Here is a 6293-nt window from a genome sequence, read left to right as displayed (position 1 = left end):
AACACAAGCGGAGATGAGACTGGTCCGGTGTCATTGTCAAGTACTTCCACCCCAAAAGCGTGGCCACTGTGCAAAGTCTTTCTTTTAGGCGATCATGGTATTGTCAACTTGTTAACTGCTTCCAGAACATCCAACTAACCGCTACCCAACATTGTTTCCAACAGCATTTCCACTCATCTGCCTTGTGTGCTGAACAGAGTAAGACAGACAGAAAGACGGAAGGGATGGAGGGAGATAGATGTAGAGGTTTAGGGAGTGAATGAGCCTGAACAGGGTAAAGTGGTGCACATTGTAGTTTCCTGATATTTCGGTGTCGATGTCCGAGAACCTCTCAGCACGGTTTCTAGTGCCTTTGTAGAGAACAGTGACTTAGATCCATAGACTTACATCCCTCTTCATACGCAGGGCAGACCTGGGCTCAGTGCAGTTCTTATAGTCCACGGATGCATATCCCACTTTCTACTAATGACTGTAGAGGCTATGGAGTATTCATAAACACCATATAAGCCCTGCAGGATTTTGTTGATGATTCATAAACTTGTTTACAAGGACATTAACTATGAACTATGTGGTCATGGAGCATGCTTGTAAACAGTTTGTGAAGCATCCATGTAGGCTTATTGACTTCATATAGCCTCTTTTATCGTCATTTAGGGTCCAGGGTTCCTACACAAGGCTGTAAAGTCTGGGAAATTATGTCAAATTATGAAATGAAACGTTTGGGAATTGCAACAAAAGGCCCCTAAGACTGTGGGAGTATTACAAACAACTACATATTTTTGCAGTTGTGCACCTGCTGTCATTGTCATGTGAGGAATAATCTTCAGCTATAGTGTTATGGCCTTGTTGACAATCATATTACCCAGCTACCATCAGCTTACATCGTAGTGAACACTGACAAAATCATAACATCCAGTCAAGAAATTAAGACCTGGGAAAAGTGTGGAATTTTGAAATGGAAAATGTGTAGGAACCCTGGGATCAGTGTGTTGCTGAGATTAGCATGATGAAGAGATTCATAGACGCCTCATGAGAAGTTGTCTTCATCTCTCATGTTTTCATCTCCATCCTCCTCCTGCACCACTCACTCTGAGGAGGAGCCGCTGCCCAGCAGCACTAAACTACTGCCAACCTACTCACCAGGTAACTGCCAATAGGAACGGGTATAGGTAATTAGACTGGGACCTACTGGTAGCACTTAAAGAGCTGAAACGAAGGGGTCGGAATATTGCGTAATGATGCTGAATGTGGAAACAAGTGGATTTATCTATTTATATGAATGAAAATGTTGCTTGTTTCATTGAAAATGCAAATGGTATATGCGCTGGTGACTTCAGTTTATGCATTTAACCTTATATATGTGTATGTTGTCACATGTTTTGCTGTAACTCAAAGCGCAACAAAGTGTGTACACCAAGCACTCAGTGAGTTTTATATATAAATGAATGAGGTGTGTGTGCGATTGTGTATGTGCGAGGGTGCATGGGTGTGTGAATGTGTGTGTGTGTGTGTGTGTGTGTGTACATTCGTATGTGTGTGTGCAGCACATGCATGCTACTGTGTTTAAGCGTGCGTGATGTATCCTATTGCTTTCTATTTCCATGGATAACAGTGTATAATTCTGGTGTGTGTGAAGCAGTCTACTCCCATCTCAGCAGAGGCACCACTTGGTTTTCTCAAAAGGGGATATGAGACTTTTTTTTCAGAGAAGTTCCACATTTCCATGACGATCGGTTTTCATAACTTGCATCAAGTTTTTAGTTTGCAATGTGTCAGCTTTCCGTGTGTAGATATTTTTGTTGTAATTTGTAAATAATGGCTTGAAATGAGTGTAGATGTGTTGAGGTCGGAGGTGAGAGCTTGACCTCAATGAGCCCTACTGCATTATGGGTAGGGGGGATTATTTGGGCAGAATGGCGTTGTGTGAGATGAGACTATTTACAGTTTCCACTCTTTCATTTGCTGTGAAATTTATTTTTCTTTTCATTTTTTTCATTTTTTTTTTTGAACTTGTCAGGTGAATTTGCTAGCTCAAATGTTTATCGGGTAACAAAGGAGATTATTTAACTTGTGACTGAGCTCTCGTGACACCTGTATTGTGTCTGTCTCTGACAGTTCATGCACCTTTTCTGTATTTAAAAAAGTGCACTCTTAAACAGGATGTATCATTTTAAACACATGCATGCGTCTAGTTTGGCACAACGCAACATCTGGGTCTGAACACAGCATATGTCCCAAACTAGACACATGAATTTACTGAAACTGACACATCTTTTTAACAGTGCATTTAAAAAAACAAAACAAAAATGGACAAACATGTAACTTGGAGCAAACAGAAGGATGGACAGACATGGACAGATAAACGGACTGGCATATTGGAGTGTGAATACCTTGGAAACAATGTTTTAGTGACTGGTGAACATAGGATATACAGTATATGATATGGTATAATATGACATTCTGGTTAATGTTGAAGCTACATGAGAAGCATGAAAGGCTGTCAAAATGGTTTACTCTACAATATAATATTGCAAAATATTTTGTATTTTAAATGAAGTTAAAAAAATGAAATAAATGTTGGTTTCAGGATTTCAATTCAGACTTTGTTGTTTTTAGTGACACTGCATGCATTGCAACATGTAACAGTATAAGTATATAGCTCCACCTAGTGTATAAAAATGAAAATTATTAGGGTTTCTGTCCAGCAAACAACCCACTGGATAAACCTCCAAATCCTTGTGAGATTAACCTACATTTGGAGAGTGTGTGTGTGTGTGTGTGTGTGTGTGTGTGTGTGTGTAGTGTGTATCTGTGCAGAGAGGAGACAAATACCAATGTCAGAATATTCCAGTTTTATTTATTCTGATTCTCGTCTCACTGTATTTTCCTATATGTTTGTATGTTTGAGTTTCATTCCAAAATGCAACATCCGGCATTTGGAAAAAAGTGGCACTTACTCTAACAACACGAATGCTGATATGAAAATAAAATTGACTAATGCATATTGTTGAAGTCATAAGCTCTCCCTTTAATGGTCACATAGAGGATCTAATCAGCATTGAACACCAGGTGACACCTTTTTTTTTTTTTTTTTTCAGAAATGGATGCCATTTTGGAATTATACCCTCCAATTTCCTCAGTTACATCTAGTGACATTCTAACCAGTGTCTGCAATCTCTCATTAATAATAAATGAATATGAAGGTAATTTAAAATGCACAGCACATGGCAAGGAAAATGGGTCATGCATGGGCTTGAACTTTACTCCTATACCTGTCTAGACACTTTTCCCTGCAGAGACTCTCCTAACAGAGCGATCTACCACAGAGAATATATATATATTTTTTTATCTTCCAGTCAGGCCCAAAGCAAGATAACAGTCTATTCCCAAACGAATTATAATATTTCTTAATATTCCTATTGAGACTTGAGTCTGTGGCACTAGTGAGTTTATGGTGACCCTATCCACCTTGATAACATTTTTTTTAATCTAGTATCACTATAATAACTCCATAATATTCCTATAGGAGCTTATAGTTTTACTGTGATATTCGTATGTCATCCTACAGTGTATAGGATCACTACGGTTCTTTTTCGTAAGGGCATCGTCTTCCGTGTTGGGGATGCGCAGCAGCATGATGCTCGCATCTCTCTCATCCTTCCTCTCTTGTGGACCAATCGCATTCACATCGGCGCTGCCATCCAGAGGTGCCACTCATCCGCTTTCCTCCAATAGAAAAGTTCAATCCAACGGGACGCTCGTGCGGGCGGGCTGTGGGACGATGCGGTTCGGGTCCAGGTGTGCCACACGGACAATGTACTGAAATTGCCATTTATTCTGCCTCAAAGGTAAGAACGACACGGCGCGAGGGTGTGTGCATGAGGGTTAGCTCGTGTGTCTGGACTGTCTGAGGATAAACCGGGAGTGTGTTCTGCACTGTAGTGCTGAAGTAGAGAAATGGACCGGCAGACGAGTACCGCAATGCAGAGCAGTGAACTACCGGTGCCGCTCAGTCGTCATTGGGATGAAGTGATGTAAGGGTGTGCGCAGCTACTTTTAGAGCCTGTTCCTTTTTATAGGGAATGCGACAAACTGAACACACTCTTGATAAGAGGTGTTTAATAAAAGACTATTTCAACTCTGCGGTTTTAGTAATGGGACAGCACATGTTAAGATGAAAAAGTGTGTCTCCATCGATGCAGGGAGGAGACGCAAGGTGAAAGTGTCAGACGCGTCAAGGGCAGTGAGGTGGATGCTCTGTGGCGTTACCCTGGTGGGACTGACTAACTGACTGACTGACTGACTGACTGACTAACTGACTGACTGACTGACTAACTGACTAACTGACTGAGGGGACAAGTCCCTTGGAGATAAATCATTGATTTTAATGGCCAGGCGTGTCCCTCACTGTCAACCTCTGTCTTCCTGTCTGATTGCAACAGAAAAATGCAAAATGTGCAAGACCAACACTGCAAAAAATATCCATAATATCCATCTGAACAAGTCATTTAATCTAGTAGTGAGTCTTACATTTTATTTTGCTTGAAACAGAGTGAAACATCTGGCAATATTTTGGTGAGATCATTTACAACATATTTCCACTTCAAATCAGCAACATTTTCTTGAACTAAAGTGTCTTCTTGATGCTAATGGAGTGATTATTCTGCCTTGTTTGAAAATATTGCCTTGTTTCTAGAAAATTCCTGAAAATGTGAAACTTCACTTGATACAAGTGGGTTTATCTCACTCTGTTGGCAGAATTGTTCACCTGTTGAAAAATAAGGTATTAAGACTTAATAATGAGACTATACAACTTGTTCAGTGTACATTTTGTAATGTGCTCCATGCCATTGACATGGTACTGTCCACCTTGGTAGCCAAGAGGGCAACTCCCTCCAGTACAGATTATTGTTTGAAGATTTTCACAAATGTCCCTCAGTATTAACCTTCATCTTCCTGATTGCAACAGAAAAAATTTAAATGTGCAATAGTGCAAGAACAATTTAGTCTCTCTTATGCAGATGGCTTAAAGACTCAGCAAACTGACATGGTTGGTAGCTGATTAGAGGCAAGGGATTATTTCTTCCCTCTCAGATTTCCTCTGTTTTTCCATTCTATTTAAGCACTGGTGTTGAGATCCAGGAGCAGCACATTTACTTTAAAGTACTACATCCACCATTAACTCAATTAACTCAATGAAGTCCTCTCTCACCACCTCTTCTGAGGAATTCAGCCAGAGTCGGAATGTTATTTTCCATAGCTACAAAACACAGAAAACAGAAAACATGGTTATTCCATCAGTCAGTAAATCACTGGGCTTAATGCTGACCTAAATATGGCCAGCCTATCCAAAGAGGGTCCAGTGTCCAGAGCTGTGACGGGATTACTGCCAGGGGAAACGTTGGAAATCACAACACACTCTGATGAATTGATCAGAAATTGTGCTGGAAAAGATTACTGGGATTTGCAGATGGCTTTTAGACACCTCAATTCACAGTGCTGTATCAACCTGCAGTCAGTGGCGGCGCCTGGGCGGGGCAGGCAGGGCAATTGCCCAGGGCGCCACGCCGCTAGGGGCGCCAAATTTGCCCATACTTGTCTTAATTTGATTGTAACTAGAGTGACACTGGGTGACACAGCATAAATCCATTTGGCGCGATCTACAAATAAAGAAAAAACAGAAATGAACCTACTATGCTTTTGGAACATTGTGCTCCTTGTTTTACTGAGACTGAGTTACAGCAACAGGTTGAGTTCTACTCCCAGTCTATCTCCCAACCTGCTCCCGACGAGTAGCTTTGAGTAGCTTTAAGTCTCTTTCAGTAATACTAAAAATTACAGTACGAGAGTTGATTTAAGTGACATGAGACACAACTGGGAAGGATTCACTAAATTGTTTTGAATGTAGCGTAATGTATTAACCAATCAAGGGCGATATGTGTGTGTGTGTGTGTGTCGGGTAGGCCGTTGTGCTTCGGGTGAAGGTAAAATGCCTTGCAGGTTATTTTCATGACTTTTTACTGGGCTGTGCTTTTTACATATTTACTGTGTTGTTTTCCTTTGTTTTAGGTGGCATATTAGCAATTGGCAATGTGTGATGATGGTTAACGGGACATGCAGCGAGAGAGAACTGACTGATGCTATGGGTCATTGTGTGGCAATAACAATCATATATTATAACAATCCCCCGCAAAATAATATTGAGTTGGCAACCCTACGTGAAATAGTTGATAAAACATGAGAACGTGTGTATGGGCGGCATTTATAGTTTTGCCCAGGGCGCCCGATTGGCA

The sequence above is a fragment of the Centroberyx affinis genome, unplaced genomic scaffold (assembly GCF_046629955.1).
Source record: "Centroberyx affinis isolate AG114_WGS23_722 - 3 ecotype Tasmania unplaced genomic scaffold, CSIRO-AGI_Caff_v1 ptg000879l_1, whole genome shotgun sequence".
NCBI classification, from domain to species: domain Eukaryota; kingdom Metazoa; phylum Chordata; class Actinopteri; order Beryciformes; family Berycidae; genus Centroberyx; species Centroberyx affinis.
Note: the sequence above shows the minus strand (reverse complement) of the source record.